The following is a 16,810-nucleotide window of genomic DNA, read 5'->3' as shown; positions in this document are numbered from 1 at the left end:
GATGGACAGTTACGGGAGATGAATGGAGAGTCTAGAGGCAAGTAGGTGTTCACTATACGTTTGTTGAATGACTGAGTGAGCTCTGGAACACATGCATGGTAAGCATTTATAGACACACATGTTTACATGGCACTGCCCTCGAGGTGACAGTCTATGCAGGTGCCTATTCCCTGCTAATCCACAAGCCTACGGAAGACAAGGGAACACAGCTACTCTACAACCCAGCTTGGAGATGGCAGCACCCAGGGAGAGGCCACAACCTGGGCTGGCTGGGGCCCTACTCTCAGCAGATCTACTTCCCAGAGCCGGGGCCCAGCGGCTTCAGGTGGAGGTGGATGCCATTCTTGGAGTGCAGGGTATCTGGATGGGTGGCCTTGAGGGGTCCAGGGAAAACTCAAAACAGAGCAAGCAGAGGGCTGTGACCACATTCATCTTGTTCATGGCAAACTGCTGTGCAAGGCAGTTCCTGTGACGAGCAGCAAAAAATGACATCAGGCTACAGGGTGTCCAGAGGGATGAAAACCAGTGCTCTAAGTGACCAGCAGAAATCAGTAACTCTTTTTGGATGAATTGATTGATTGATCAATTGATCAATTGAATGATTGATTGATTGACCTGGGCTTAAGAAACAGATCCAGGGAGTATGGTGAGGGTCCCAGACCAGGTAGGTTCACACTGTGGGCTGTGGCTTAGGGGGTCTCTCTTGGAACGACTCACCCACCCACCTGCCAAGGACAAGACTATGCTAATGGTAGGGGGAAGGTCCCTGGAACTTCCCCTGCATCAGGGTCACCGCACACCCAGCATGGTCCCCCTCATCCCAGAGTCCCCCCAAAGGATGCCTCCCCAGTGACATCCTCCATCCTCACCTCCCTGGTCCAGAGGACCAGGGACGTTAGGGCTCTCCTTACCTGGGCCCAGCAGAGAACAGAATGAAGGCAAAAATCCAACCACATTCTCTGGGGAAAAGGGCAGGGGGTCGAAGACCTGAGGGGACAGGCCTTGCTTAAATACCTGCCAGGTCCTAGGGCAGGCTGACCCCAGAGCCACCCACCCCACCTGACCTCTGGGCCCTGGGATGGCGTACCTCGGGGTCGAGCCACACTGCACTATTCCTACGGTGGGCATAGATGTGCAGAGAAATCAGGTTACCTGTGGGCAGAGCAGAGGCCTGGTGACCAGGTGGCTGTGAGGCAGCCAGGCCCACCTCCTCACAGGACCAGAATCCATCCCCTAGCATCCCTCTAACTGGGTACCAGCCCCTCCCTGAGCACTGCCAGTGACAGAGAGTCCACGACCACCCTCAACACATCAAAATGCTTCTGATCATCATCACACCTACTTCCTGCAGCCCCTCACTGAGCACAACACTTGACACAGACATTTGTAGAAAGGAAAAGGACTGATGCACCCCACCACGAGGTAGGCCAGGCAAGGACTATCACACACTTTCTGCTTTCCATTAACTGACTCTCAAGGGAAGTACTTGTTCATGATATTATGCTCTCAGCAGCAACAGCTACCATTCATTGGTGCTTACTATGTGTCAGATCCAGCATTAAACACTCCTTACAAAGCTACCACACACGGTTACACAGGTTGGACGTTGCACAGCATCGTACCCGAAGTAAATGATGCCTCCTGAAGTTGTTCAGGGCCCCACCTGCATGGTGGTACATGACAGCCCTGACGAAAGTTGTCTCTTTCCTCCTGAGAACAACCCAGTAAGGTAGGGACCCTTCTCATCCCCAGGTACAGAAGAGAGAGAAGAGGCTTAGAGGCAGAGGGATTTACCCCTACATTATGGACCTAGGACTTGGACGCAGGCCAAACACAAAGCCTGGGCTCTTCCCCACTGGTGCGACGGTACAGAGAGCACCGCAAGGACTCCGGTTCCACCCAGAATCCACCCCATCCCACCTGCAGGTAGACAGCGACCATCCACAAAGTGATGGGCTTGCTGAGCTGGCGGTACACCTGGGGCACAGGGGGGTAGAGGCGGAAGCTCTCCTTGAGGTACATGGTCAGGTAGGTCATCTTCCTCAGATCATCGCTGCCAGCAACACAGCCAGGACTTTCCGGGCTGCGAGCAACACGGTCCTGCGGGAAGGCGGGCCCAGCCCCAGCTCCTCTCTTGACCACCATCACACACCCGAGAGTCAGAGGGACACGAGTGCTCCAAGTGTCCAGGCCAGGCTGGACATAGGGTGGCCACTCAGACCCAGGGGTCTAGCTCCACTTTTCTCCAACCCTCCCTCACCTGCACTGCTAGGAAGGGAAAGCACAGGATCCTAGGGGTGTATGTGCTTCCGGGCATCAAACACAAGGTCACTGCTGTGTCTCTCAGGGCCCCACAGAAACCCCACAAGGGACAGTTCTTTAGGTTCTGCTTGGTTTCCCTGGGGAGCTGGAATGGAGAGGAACAGGGCCTGATATACACTGGTCAAATGAAGCAAGACATGCATAAACAATGACAAGCTCAGAGGAGGGTGAGTAATTTTCTATATATAGGAATATATTGCCACTAGGAAGCTCAGACCCAAATGTGGTCCAACTATAACTACTGTGCAACACCTTATTACAGAGCCCTAGCTCTAGGGTTTATTCCCCTGGTCCTCACTGTTCATGTGTGTTCTACATTTCATTGAATAGGTGTCTTTTAAGTTGCTTCAAGTTTGAAATGGAACGAAATGAGAATTAAATACGTTTCAACTCCCTGCCCCCAGGCCGTCTTCACATTGCTCCCCGACCTGGAGGGCCCAGCTCTCCCCCTTTGCCTACCTGAGTTTCAGGGCTCCTTAGGAAGCCAACTCAGGCCCACCCCTTTTGACTCCTCCGCTCTCAACACAGGGCCACGCAGTCTTACCCCGTTCTGTGGTTTTCTCTAGCTTTTTGGTTCTGTGAGTCTGTCTTTCTGAAAACTCCCTGAGGGCAGTATCGTGGCTCCACCCCCTCTGCACCCACACCCCGGAGAGCGCCTGGCACAGGGCCACACACCCTGGGAGGTTTCCAGTGTCCTACCAATAAAACCACACATCCTGGGCTTCCCTGGTGGCGCAGTGGGTGAGAGTCCCCCTGCTGATGCAGGGGACACGGGTTTGTGCCCCGGTCTGGGAAGATCCCACATGCCGCGGAGCGGCTAGGCCTGTGAGCCACGGCCGCTGAGCCTGCGCGTCTGGAGCCTGTGCTCCGCAACGGGAGAAGCCACAGCAGTGAGAGGCCCGCGTACCGCAAAAAAAAAAAAAAAAAAAAACCTCAAAAAAAACAAACAAAAAACCCCCCACACATCCTTCACCCAGTTGCTGGAGTTCTCAGTCAGTCTCCCTCAGTGAATCTAAAGTGTCTCCCCTCGACTGAGCATTTTCGGAGCCCCTGCTGTGTGCCTAGCCCTGTGAGAAAGAGAGAAAGGTGACAGGACTTGAAGGCCTGAGGGGAGGAAGGGAGACCGGGCAGAGGGCACAGCTGGGAGAGGGGCCCGTGGGAGATCGCCAAAGCTCATTCTGCACAGAGAGGTCAGCGTCAACCAGTGTCGTGTCAGTGAGCTCAAGCTTGAACCAAGAAACGGAAAACAGTTGCAAGTTTTGAAGTGATGGAGTTTGGGAAACAGCCTTTTCTCCTTCATCAGAGGAGTCTAGAGGCTGCACATGGCCATCCAAAGGCAGGTGGGAGGGATCTGCTCCCCCGGCTACCCCAGCTCTGTGCATCCTCAGTTTCCAAACCTTTCTCTCCCCATGCTGCCTGCTCTGTCCAGGAAGCCAGAAGGGTTCTCACATTCTGCCAGCAGAGGGAGCCAGAACACAGGTCAGCCTCCTGCTCACCACCTTGTCTCCATGACTCCCATCTAAAAAGGGTCTGTTCTGAGAGAAAGGGCTCAGGGCTGTGTCCATGCAGAGCTGCCCCCAAAGCCACAGCACTGAAGGGGAAAAAGACAAGGGTTACCTGCCGTCACCTGGTTTCCAGGGTGGCCCTGTAAGCACAGCTCTTCCCTGGGACCGGGAAGCAGGACAGATGGGGCTCACCCACAGCCTCACTCACCACTGGATGGAGTCCTGGTCCCCAAGAATCTCTCGCACCTCCCCCCGACAGCGATGCTGGCGCTCGGGGTACAGGGCCATGCAGTAGAGAAACCAGGACATGCCACTGGTGGTGGTGTCACGGCCTTCAAACATGAACGTGTCCACCTCGGCCCAGAGGTCTGCATCTGACAGCTCGATCCCATCTTCATCCTGGGTCAGAAAGGCACAATGCGACCCAAGGCATCTGAGGTAGGTTCCAACAAGACCTCATAACAGTAGCTGTCAAATGAAGGTCTGGGGGAGGTTGGGAAAGCTCCTTTTCAGACTGGGGGTGAGGACCTTCCCCTAGATTCCTATCTGTTCTCCCAAGCACAGCTTGGATGCCTCCTACTCCAGGAAGCCTTCTTTGACCCCTCTGGCCAAGTGACCTGTGACTTCACCAGCCCTGTCATCTTGGCTCACTTGACACACAGAATACCACCCGGAGGAGGAAGAGGTCTGTCAATGTCCACCTCCTGTCTCCTGCACTAGACCGTCAGCGTCTGGAGGCCAAGGCCAAGGCTTTCTCAGCGTCTGCATCCCTAGCACGGACACTAACCCAGGGTAGGGCTCAGCGAGTTTGTGGAGTGAGTGAATAAAGGACCAACTGAATGAGTGAATGAATGAATAAGTAATGTATAAAGCCTAAGACTGTAAGATTCGCGGGTGCTAAGATTCTTCAGAGTCTTAGAAGTCTGGCATTGGTCTTCAGGCATGTGACCCAGCATCCCTGCCACTACATCTCTCCCCAGTGCCACGGCCAGCCACAGCCAGCCCCTTCCCACCTCTGAGCCTTTGCTGTTATGTATCATGGGACAAGAAACAGGTCATATGTGCTAGGGAAAGAGGAAGAAAATGCTTAGCCCCTGCTGCTGTTCAGTGAGCCCTGTCCCAGGAGGACGCTCTGAAGACCCGTGTGGGACAAGTTCTCAGGTCGCATCGGGCAACTGTGCACTCACGTGGGCCTCGAGGAGAACGTCCAGGAAGTCCAGGTGCCTCCGGCTCTGGATCTTCTTCCTCTCTTTCTTGTCCTGCAGGGCTGCCTTCCGTTCCCTGATGACCTGGTCTGTCCCGGGAGCACAGAGTGTCACTGCCTGGGGACCCACCCTCTGCCCGAAGGGGGAACGGATGTCCTGCAATGGGAGGGGTCCCCCAGGGGCCAGGAGGAGCTAGACTAGAACCTAGGCTTCCCGTGGGTGGGCCGTGCAGGAAGGTCCCACCTGCGTGGTCCTGGGTCACCTGGCAGGCCTGCAGGAAGTGGCGGCCCTGCGGGGTGAGCCAGTAGATGCAGTCCTTGTGGTATTGGAAGGACTTGAAGCTGTGCTGCATCAGCAGCGAGAGATCACTGACTGCCAGGCAGTAGCTCCTGTCCCTGCACAGCGGAGGGAGGGAGGGATGCTCAGACACTGACCCCCAGCAGAGCCCCCGAGCGGCTCCATTCCACAATCCAGCCTCAGCCGCTGCGCTCTCTGCCCGTCCTCTCCCTGCCATTAGCCTCCCACCAAAGCCATGGGAAAGGCCCGGCTCCACCTGAACTGGGCTCCCTAGGGCAGGACCCTATCTCCTCTCAGACCAGGGCCTGGGAGTCCTGCCACCTCGCCCCGCCAAGCCAGCCTGGGTGGAGACTGCGGTCAGCCCCAAGGGCCCCTGACCTGTGGCCCGGGCTGCTCTTTCCTCTGACAAAGGTGCACTTCAGGAGCGAGTCCAGCGCCATGGGGCCCACATCACAGAAGGTGTCAAAGCTCTTATGCTCACAAGACTTTTCCTCCCACTTGTCCTAGAACCCAGAGATGGAAGATGATGAGGGAGATAGACCAGCCAGGCTGGGTGCCCGACACCTGCCCTCCAGGACCCACCGCTGTCCTCCCCCCGCATACCCCCCGGTCCCTGGCCTGGCCTCCATCCTGCTGTTAGGGGGGTGGTGGAGGGAAGAGGCTTCAGGCTCAGAAGGCAGAACCAGGAGGCAGCCTCGCCCAGCACACACAGACACTTCTTCCCAGCCAGGCAGATGTGTGTAAGGGGAGAGGAGGGCCGAGGGGTGGTGAGCTCCCCAGCACAGACTGTGTGTAAGTCAGGCCTGCAGTGAGCCTGCGGACGAGCCTCCTGCAAAGGGAAAGAGCAGCCTGACTAACGTCTGGGGATTATCCGGCCCTAAGACTCTGAGCTGGACCCCTGATACCTGACATCCATTTTATTTTATATTTAATTTAATTTAATTTTTATTTAATTTAATTTAATTTTTTTAAATTTTTTGCTTTATAACAAATTTAATCAGTTATACATATACATATGTTCCCATATCCCCTCCCTTTTGCGTCTCCCTCCCACCCTCCCTATCCCACCCCTCCAGGCGGTCACAAAGCACCGAGCTGATCTCCCTGTGCTATGCGGCTGCTTCCCACTAGCTATCTACCTTACGTTTGGTAGTGTATATATGTCCATGCCGCTCTTTCACTTTGTCACAGCTTACCCTTCCCCTTCCCCATATCCTCAAGTCCATTCTCTAGTAGGTCTGTGTCTTTATTCCTGTCTTACCCCTATGTTCTTCATGACATTTTTTTTTCTTAAATTCCATATATATGTGTCAGCATACAGTATTTGTCTTTCTCTTTCTGACTTACTTCACTCTGTATGACAGACTCTAGGTCCATCCACCTCATTACAAATAGCTCAATTTCTGGGGCTTCCCTGGTGGCGCAGTGGTTGGGAATCTGCCTGCTAATGCAGGGGACATGGGTTCGAGACCTGGTCTGGGAGGATCCCACATGCCGCGGAGTGACTAGGCCCGTGAGCCACAACTACTGAGCCTGCGCGTCTGGAGCCTGTGCTCCCCAACAGGAGAGGCTGCGATAGTGAGAGGCCCGTGCACCGTGATGAAGAGTAGCCCCTGCTTGCCACAACTAGAGAAAGCCCTCGCACAGAAACAGACCCAACACAGCAAAAATAAATCAATTAATTAATTAAAAATTGTGTTAAAAAAATAAAAAAAAAAACAAAACAAATAGCTCAATTTCATTTCTTTTTATGGCTGAGTAATATTCCATTGTATATATGTGCCACATCTTCTTTACCCATTCATCTGATGAAGGACACTTAGGTTGTTTCCATCTCCGGGCTATTGTAAATAGGGCTGCTATGAATATTTTGGTACATGTCTCTTTTTGAATTATGGTTTTCTCAGGGTATATGCCCAGTAGTGGGATTGCTGGGTCATATGGTAGTTCTATTTTTAGTTTTTAAAGGAACCTCCATACTGTTCTCCATAGTGGCTGTACCAATTCACATTCCCACCAGCAGTTCAAGAGTGTTCCTTTTTTTCCACACCCTCTCCAGCATTTATTGTTTAGATTTTTTGATGATGGCCATTCTGACTGGTGTGAGATGATATCTCATTGTAGTTTTGATTTGCATTTCTCTAATGAGCAAAGATGTTGAGCATCCTTTCATATGTTTGTTGGCAGTCTGTATATCTTCTGTGGAGAAATGTCTATTTAGGTCGTCTACCCATTTTTGGATTGGGTTGTTTGTTTTTTTGTTATTGAGCTGCATGAGCTGCTTATAAATTTTGGAGATTAATCCTTTGTCAGTTGCTTCTTTTGCAAATATTTTCTCCCATTCTGAGGGTTGTCTTTTGGTCTTGTTTATGGTTTCCTTTGCTGTGCAAACGCTTTTAAGTTTCATTAGGTCCCATGTGTTTATTTTTGTCTTTATTTCCATGTCTCTAGGAGGTGGGTCCAAAAGGATCTTGCTGTGATTTATGTCATAGAGTGTTCTGCCTATGTTTTCCTCTAAGAGTTTGATAGTTTCTGGCCTTACATTTAGGTCTTTAATCCATTTTGAGCTTATTTTTGTGTATGGTGTTAGGGAATGATCTAATCTCATACTTTTACATGTCCCTGTCCAGTTTTCCCAGCACCACTTATTGAAGAGACTGTCCTTTCTCCACTGTACATTCCTGCCTCCTTTATCAAAGATAAGGTGACCATATGTCCGTGGGTTTATCTCTGGGCTTTCTATCCTGTTCCATTGATCTATCTTTCTGTTTTTGTGCCAGTACCATACTGTCTTGATTACTGTAGCTTTGTAGTATAGTCTGAAGTCAGGGAGCCTGATTCCTCCAGCTCCATTTTTCGTTCTCAAGATTGCTTTGGCTATTCGGGGTCTTTTGTGTTTCCATACAAATTGTGAAATTTTTTGCTCTAGTTCTGTGAAAAATGCCAGTGGTAGTTTGATAGGGATTGCATTGAATCTGTAGATTGCTTTGGGTAGTAGAGTCATTTTCACAATGTTGATTCTTCCAATCCAAGAATATGGTACATCTCTCCATCTATTTGTATCATCTTTAATTTCTTTCATCAGTGTCTTATAATTTTCTGCATACAGGTCTTTTGTCTCCTTAGGTAGGTTTATTCCTAGATATTTTATTCTTTTTGTTGCAATGGTAAATGGGAGTGTTTTCTTGATTTCACTTTCAGATTTTTCATCATTAGTATATAGGAATGCCAGAGATTTCTGTGCATTAATTTTGGATCCTGCAACTTTACCAAATTCATTGATTAGCTCTATTAGTTTTCTGGTAGCATATTTAGGATTCTCTATGTATAGTATCATGTCATCTGCAAACAGTGACAGCTTTACTTCTTCTTTTCCGATTTGGATTCCTTTTATTTCCTTTTCTTCTCTGATTGCTGTGGCTAAAACTTCCAAAACTATGTTGAATAAGAGTGGTGAGAGTGGGCAACCTTGTCTTCTTCCTGATCTTAGTGGAAATGGTTTCAGTTTTTCACCATTGAGGACGATGATGGCTGTGGGTTTGTCATATATGGCCTTTATTATGTTGAGGAAAGTTCCCTCTATGCCTACTTTCTGCAGGGTTTTTATCATAAATGGGTGTTGAATTTTGTCGAAAGCTTTCTCTGCATCTATTGAGATGATCATATGTTTTTTCTCCTTCAATTTGTTAATATGGTGTATCACATTGATTGATTTGCATATATTGAAGAATCCTTGCATTCGTGGAATAAACCCCACTTGATCATGGTGTATGATCCTTTTAATGTGCTGTTGGATTCTGTTTGCTAGTATTTTGTTGAGGATTTTTGCATCTATGTTTATCAGTGATATTGGCCTGTAGTTTTCTTTCTTTGTGACATCCTTGCCTGGTTTTGGTATCAAGGTGATGGTGGCCTCGTAGAATGAGTTTGGGAGTGTTCCTCCCTCTGCTATATTTTGGAAGAGTTTGAGAAGGATAGGTGTTAGCTCTTCTCTAAATGCTTGATAGAATTCACCTGTGAAGCCATCTGGTCCTGGGCTTTTGTTTGTTGGAAGATTTTTTATCACAGTTTCAATTTCAGTGCTTGTGATTGGTCTGTTCATATTTTCTATTTCTTCCTGATTCAGTCTTGGCAGGTTGTGCATTTCTAAGAATTTGTCCATTTCTTCCAGGTTGTCCATTTTATTGGCATAGAGTTGCTTGTAGTAATCTCTCATGATCTTTTGTATTTCTGCAGTGTCAGTTGTTACTTCTCCTTTTTCATTTCTAATTCTATTGATTTGAGTCTTCTCCCTTTTTTTCTTGATGAGTCTGGCTAATGGTTTATCAATTTTGTTTATCTTCTCAAAGAACCAGCTTTTAGTTTTATTGATCTTTGCTATCATTTCCTTCATTTCTTTTTCATTTATTTCTGATCTGATTTTTATGATTTCTTTCCTTCTGCTAACTTTGGGATGTTTTTGTTCTTCTTTCTCTAATTGCTTTAGGTGCAAGGTTAGGTTGTTTATTCGAGATGTTTCCTGTTTCTTAAGGTGGGATTGTATTGCTATAAACTTCCCTCTTAGAACTGCTTTTGCTGCATCCCATAGGTTTTGGGTCGTCGTGTCTCCATTGTCATTTGTTTCTAGCTATTTTTTAATTTCCCCTTTGATTTCTTCAGTGATCACTTTGTTATTAAGTAGTGTATTGTTTAGCCTCCATGTGTTTGTATTTTTTACAGCTCTTTTCCTGTAATTGATATCTAGTCTCATAGCATTGTGGTCGGAAAAGATACTTGATACAATTTCAATTTTCTTAAATTTACCAAGGCTTGATTTGTGACCCAAGATATGATCTATCCTGGAGAATGTTCCATGAGCACTTGAGAAAAATGTGTATTCTGTTGTTTTTGGATGGAATGTCCTATAAATATCAATTAAGTCCATCTTGTTTAATGTATCATTAAAGCTTGTGTTTCCTTATTTATTTTCATTTTGGATGATCTGTCCATTGGTGAAAGTGGGGTGTTAAAGTCCCCTACTATGATTGTGTTACTGTCGATTTCTCCTTTTATGGCTGTTAGTATTTGCCTTATGTATTGAGGTGCTCCTATGTTGGGTGCATAAATATTTACAATTGTTATATCTTCTTCTTGGATCGATCCCTTGATCATTATGTAGTGTCCTTCTTTGTCTCTTCTAGTAGTCTTTATTTTAAAGTCTATTTTGTCTGATATGAGAATTGCTACTCCAGCTTTCTTTTGGTTTCCATTTGCATGGAATATCTTTTTCCATCCACTTACTTTCAGTCTGTATGTGTCTCTAGGTCTGAAGTGGGTCTCTTGTAGACAGCATATATATGGGTCTTGTTTTTGTATCCATTCAGCCAATCTGTGTCTTTTGGTGGGAGCATTTAGTCCATTTACATTTAAGGTAATTATCGATATGTATGTTCCTATTCCCATTTTATTAATTGTTTTGGGTTCGTTATTGTAGGTCTTTTCCTTCTGTTGTGTTTCTTGCCCAGAGAAGTTCCTTTAGCATTTGTTGTAAAGCTGGTTTGGTGGTGCTGAACTCTCTCAGCTTTTGCTTGTCTGTAAACGTTTTAATTTCTCCATCAAATCTGAATGAGATCCTTGCTGGGTAGAGTAATCTTGGTTGCAGGTTTTTCTCCTTCATCACTTTAATTATGTCCTGCCACTCCCTTCTGGCTTGTAGAGTTTCTGCTGAGAGATCAGCTGTTAACCTGATGGGGATTCCCTTGTGTGTTATTTGTTGTTTTTGCCTTGCTGCTTTTAATATAATTTCTTTGTGTTTAATTTTTGACAGTTTGATTAATATGTGTCTTGGCATATTTCTCCTTGGATTTATTCTGTATGGGACTCTCTGTGCCTCCTGGACTTGATTAACTATTTCCTTTCCCATATTAGGGAAGTTTTCAACTATAATCTCTTCAAATATTTTCTCAGTCCCTTTCTTTTTCTCTTCTTCTTCTGGAACCCCTATAATTCGAATGTTGGTGCGTTTAATGTTGTCCCAGCGGTCTCTGAGACTGTCCTCTGTTCTTTTCATTCTTTTTTCTTTATTTTGCTCTGCATCAGTTATTTCCACTATTTTATCTTCCACCTCACTTATCCGTTCTTCTGCCTCAGTTATTCTGCTATTGATCCCATCTAGAGTATTTTTTATTTCATTTATTGTGTTTTTAATCGATGCTTGATTCATCTTTAGTTCTTCTAGGTCCTTGTTAACTGTTTCTTGCCTTTTGTCTATTCTAGTTCCAAGATTTTGGATCTGGGAAATAGAATCTTGGATCATCTTTACCATCATTATTCTGAATTCTTTTTCAGGTAGACTGCCTATTACCTCTTCATTTGTTAGGTCTGGTGGGTTTTTATCTTGCTCCTTCTCCTGCTGTGTGTTTTTCTGTCTTCTCATTTTGCTTATGTTACTGTGTTTGGGGTCTCCTTTTTGCAGGCTGCAGGTTCGTAGTTCCCGTTGTTTTTGGTGTCTGTCCCCAGTGGCTAAGGTTGGTTTAGTGGGTTGTGTAGGCTTCCTGTTGGAGGGGACTAGTGCCTGTGTTCTGGTGGATGAGGCTGGATCTTGTCTTTCTGGTGGGCAGGTCCACGTCTGGTGGTGTGTTTTGGGGTGTCTGCGGACTTTTTATGATTTTAGGCAGCCTCTCTGCTAATGGGTGGCATTGTGTTCCTGTCTTGCTAGTTGTTTGGCAGGGGGTGTCCAGCACTGTAGCTTGCTGGTCGTTGAGTGAAGCTGGGTGCTGGTGTTGAGATGGAGATCTCTGGAAGATTTTCGCCGTTTGATATTATGTGGAGCTGGGAGGTCTCTTGTGGACCAGTGTCCTGAAGTTGGCTCTCCCACCTCAGAGGCACAGCACTGACTCCTGGCTCCTCAATTTGGGATGATTTGTTGTCCATTCATGTATTCCACAGATGCAGGGTACATCAAGTTGATTGTGGAGCTTTAATCCGCTGCTTCTGAGGCTGCTGGGAGAGATTTCCCTTTCTCTTCTTTGCTCTCACAGCTCCTGGGTCTCAGCTTTGGATTTGGCCCCGCCTCTGCGTGTAGGTCGCCGGAGGGCGTCTGTTCTTCGCTCAGACAGGACAGGGTTAAAGGAGCAGCCTCTTCGGGGACTCTGGCTCACTCAGGCCGGGCGGGAGGGAGGGGCACGGCGTGCGGGGCGAGCCTGCAGCGGCAGAAGTCGGCGTGACGTTGCACCAGCCCGAGGCGCGCCGTGCGTTCTCCCAGGGAAGCCGCCCCTGGATCCCGGGACCCCGGCAGTGGCGGGCTGCACAGGCTCCCGGAAGGGCGGTGTGGACAGTGACCTGCGCTCGCACACAGGCTTCTTGGCGGCGGCAGCAGCAGCCCCAGCGTCCCACGCCCGTCACTGGGCTCCGCTCTTTCAGTTGTGACTCGCGCCCGTCTGTGGAGCCCCTTTAAGCAGCGCTCTTAATCCCCTCTCCTCGCGCACCAGGAAACCAAGAGGGAAGAAAAAGTCTCTTGCCTCTTCGGCAGCTCCAGAGTTTTCCCGGACTCCCTGCGGCTAGCTGTGGCTCATTAGCCCCCTTCCGGCTGAGTTCTCGCCGCCAGCCCCAGTCCTCTCCCTGCGCTCTGACCGAAGCCCAAGCCTCAGCTTCCAGCGCCGCCGGGCCGAGCAGACAAGCCTCTTGGGCTGGTGAGTGCCGCTCGGCACCGATCCTCTGTGCGGGAATCTCTCCGCTTTGCCCTACCCAGGTATGTGGGGAGTTTCTTGCCTTTTGGGAGGTCTGGGGTCTTCTGCCAGCGTTCAGTAGGTGTTCTGTAGGAGTTGTTCCACGTGTAGCTGTATTTCTGGTGTATCCGTGGGGAGGACGGTCATCTCCGCGTCTTACTCTTCCGCCATCTTACCCGGAAGTCTTAATTTAATTTTTTTAAATTTTATTTTATGTTTCAGGCCACGCCATGTCGCACGCGGGATCTTAGTTCTCTGACCAGGGATCAAACCCGTGTCCCCTGCATTGGGAGCACGGAGTCATAACCACTGGACAGCCAGGGAAGTCCCCCAGCATCCATTTTAGAGATGAGTTGCTCTTGATGTTATTTCAGGCGGTTGTGCTAGGCCGAGACTGAGGAGACACTTTTTAGACATGGAAGGTCTTCCTAATATACTCAAGTAGAGGCAGTCCTCAAATCGGCTACAGTAGGAGCTTTACTGGGGTCTCACAGAGGCCCTTTGATCTGGGAAGAGGGAGGACTGGGTCTTCTGGTGGAGACAAGGGCCGGGGCTGCCTGGCTACTTGGAGCTTCAGCACCTGGTCAGCACCCAGCCCGCAGTAGGTGTCAGGCAGGGCAAGGCTCGCACAGCTACTGCACACAGAAACAGGCCTCGGGGCCTCAGCAGTTCTCCTCACTGCCCTCCCCCAGGGAAAACTGGCCCTGCAGCACAGACTCCAGGAGTCTGGCATGGGGAGCTCGCCAGCATGGCACATGTAGACTCGGCGAACACGGCCACGTAGGGCTTCAGCACGTCATGGGGAAGCCAGGTGTGAGTAGCTTGTGATGCTGAAACTACTTGGGCCCCTGGAGGAGCAGCAAGCCTTTCCCTGGGGAAGGGATAGGTCACACAATCCTGCCCCATCCCTGGCAGCCCGGGGCCAAGTACAGCCAACCCCGCCCCCGTCCTCCCTGCCCAGCCTCGCATCCCAACCCAGCTCTGCCTTCCAGCCACACAGCCTCGCAGCCTCTGGTGACACCAGCCTGGGTCCTGCCACCACTCCTTTCCTCAGGCCCTGACCCCAGCCAGCGCCACCAATAAAACCTCCTGGATCACCTCTAGTGCCGCCTCCTCCAGGACGCTGTTCCTCACAGGGACGCATTGTCCAGGCTCTCTAGGGAAGAGACACTCTGGCAGGAGAAGTTGCCTGAGACCCACGTCCCTGGCAGCCTGGAGCTCTCCTGCTTCCTCCCGCGTTTCCTACTGAGCAGCTGAGCTTAGCATAGGCAGTTGGGGGCCGGGTGGTCGGTGGATGGAACAACTACCAGAGTGGGTACTGGGCAGGGAGGTCCGGACAGGGAAGGCTCCTGCTCACCCAGCACCAAGGGCAGGAAAGGCAAGTGCCCACTCACCAAGCCACTGGAAGAAGAAGTCAAACACATCCGGGGCCTTAGGGTCTGCAGGACAAAGAGAAGCTTGGGTCAAGCGGGGACTGGGGATTTCCGGAGGATGCTTGGTGATAAATAAGGTGGGGACCTCAGCTGCCTAGACTTAGGGTACAGGCCCAGGACCCCTCCCCACATGGTTCCTTTGCTCTCAGGAAGCTCCACCTTCTCCCAGGAACCCTCACCTCCTCGACTGTACATAGCTTTGGTGTAGTCAGGGTCATAGATGTTCAGGAAGCCAAGGAACTGTCCCAACCACAGTGGGTGGGTGTGGGGACACCAACTTGTCCAGACTCCCCATCTGCTGGATCTGAAATGGCAACAGAAGACCAGGCCACTCGGGAACCCAGCGTCACCAGCCAGGCCAGCGGAGAAGAGAGGAGGCTGCCCAGGAAGGTCCAGGGAGCACCCACTCCCTCCTCTTGCACCCCCTCTCCTAGCCAGTTACCCTGTCCTACACATCTCTGGACTCAGTCCCCTCTCCAGCCCCATAACCACTTCTCTAAGTCCAAGCCACCTTCTTATTGCCCCTGGGTGAGCCCAGCAACCGCAAACTGGTCAAGCTACTTCCATCTGGTGCCTGCCACCAAATGCCTATCTCCACTGTAGCCAGAAAGAGATTTCTTTTCAGCATCAAAGTTTTTCATTAGAATGAGAATTCCAGCTTCTTGTTCAATACAGAAACCACCTTGATTCCAGCCGTGTTATGTCATGCAACACATTTTTATTGAGGACCTGCTATGTGCAGAGCCCTGTCTCAGGGGAAGGAGAGAAACATGATCCTGCCCTTTCCTTCTATGGGGGGAAGGCCGATAATAAACAAGTAAACAACAAAGTAAAAAGATTGCAGAAAGTAGTGAGTAATAAGAAGGAAATAAACACAGCGCTGGGAGAGAGACTAAGGGGAGGCCCTGCTTAGATAGAGTGACCCAGGATGGGCTCTTGCTGGAAAGGACATTCGAGGTCAAACCGGAAGGTTGATAAGGAGCTGACCGTGTGAAGAGTAAGGGAAGAGCATTCCAGGGAGAGGGAACGGCAAGCACAGAGTCTGGAGTAGGAAAAAGTATGGTGTCTCCCAGGAGCTGCCACTACGTAGGACAGTGGCCTGAGATAAGGTTGGAGAGATTGTCCAGAGGGTGGTGTGTGCTCTAGGACAGAGTATTGAAAGGATGAAGAGACATCATAGAGAAAGCACTTGGCATCATGCCAGCACAAAGCAAGTAGCTGCAAAATGAGTGAGAGCAATGTATTAGCAAACCTGGAGTTAGAAATTTGAGGTGATGGTCTTAACTCCGACACTTACTTGCTTTGTGCCTTGAAAAGTCAACTGACATGTCTGGCCCTGTTTTCTTGTCCATAAACCAAGGTTAATAACACCTGGTAAATTGAGGAGTCACTGTGACTGTGCTTTGGAAAGTATAAGCACTATGCAAACGTTGAGGAGATAGTTTTAAACCTTTCCTGCTTATACTGCCTGTGTCGTGCAGAGTACAGAGTAAGAGACCTCACTTTCTCAGAATCACTTCTGTATCTCATTCCAGGTAAAAAGTGATGATATAGATTGACCCAGGTGAAAATAAACAGAATAGCTCTGTGCCTTGCACTGAATGGGAAAGCAAGCAAATATTTAGGTTTAAAAAACTTTTGCCTGGAAGTTGCAGTCTTTGTAGGAGAGTAAAAATAATCACAATATGATAAATTGCATCAGCATCAAACCCAACTTTTTCAAACACAGAAAACAAGAAGTGCCTGGAGTGATCTCCCCACAGCAGTAATCGCTTCAAGCTGCTGCCTTGGGAATTGACTACATCACCTCTTCTGCCTTTCTGTTGCCTATAAACTGAATCAGGAAGCATCCTGGAATAAAAATATTAATTTCCTTTTTAAAAATATGACACCCAAAACTCACCCTAGTCTGTTGAAGATGATGATTTAAGTAGTGCAAAGTTGTGCTTGTCCCTCCTTCATCTGTTCATCAAATCAGTAAGTATTTATTGGGCATCATCAGTAGGCAGAGTCCTCTGGTCCAGGCTATGGAAGGTATAAGGATATAGAATGCCTAGTGACAACCTTCAAGGAGTCCTTGGTTGGGTTGTGTGGGTACCAAATGAATGGGAAAAATATTTACTGGTTAATAAATATTGACCACAGATGACACAGTTTTTTTGAGTTTAGCTCATACGCTACAGAGAGTTGTACAGTCTGCTTTGATCACTTTGTTTTAAACTCATTGAAAAGTCTCCATAAACATCATTTTCAATGACTGCTCCATCTAAGCACATGGTTTGCCTAACCCTTTCTCACAAAAGCATCCCTGGATAGTGACGCTGGCATTCATACCAGTACAT

The 16,810-nt window shown here is 48.9% G+C and overlaps 1 protein-coding gene and 1 pseudogene across 2 annotated transcripts in view; one reads left to right on the top strand and one right to left on the bottom strand.

The window, feature by feature from the left end:
* The window catches only part of LOC308612120 (taurochenodeoxycholic 6 alpha-hydroxylase-like), a gene marked incomplete at both ends in the record, with an annotated part of 57,901 nt that overhangs the window by 12,205 nt on the left and 28,886 nt on the right, over positions 1–16,810 (top strand). The window lies entirely within an intron of this gene.
* LOC308612662 (cytochrome P450 4B1-like) lies at positions 293–15,035 on the bottom strand (annotated as a pseudogene). Its single transcript has 12 exons — positions 15,030–15,035; positions 14,648–14,772; positions 14,430–14,474; positions 13,780–13,906; positions 5,708–5,832; positions 5,276–5,427; positions 5,015–5,121; positions 4,036–4,226; positions 1,921–2,053; positions 1,088–1,152; positions 912–987; positions 293–466 (listed from the first exon to the last, which is right to left on the bottom strand). The product of its transcript is annotated as a cytochrome P450 4B1-like (transcript).

Source organism: Mesoplodon bidens (genome assembly GCF_964165515.1).
Source record: "Mesoplodon bidens genome assembly, chromosome: 2".
Taxonomy (NCBI): Eukaryota; Metazoa; Chordata; class Mammalia; order Artiodactyla; family Ziphiidae; genus Mesoplodon; species Mesoplodon bidens.
Note: the sequence above shows the minus strand (reverse complement) of the source record. Positions and strands in the feature narration are given on the sequence as shown.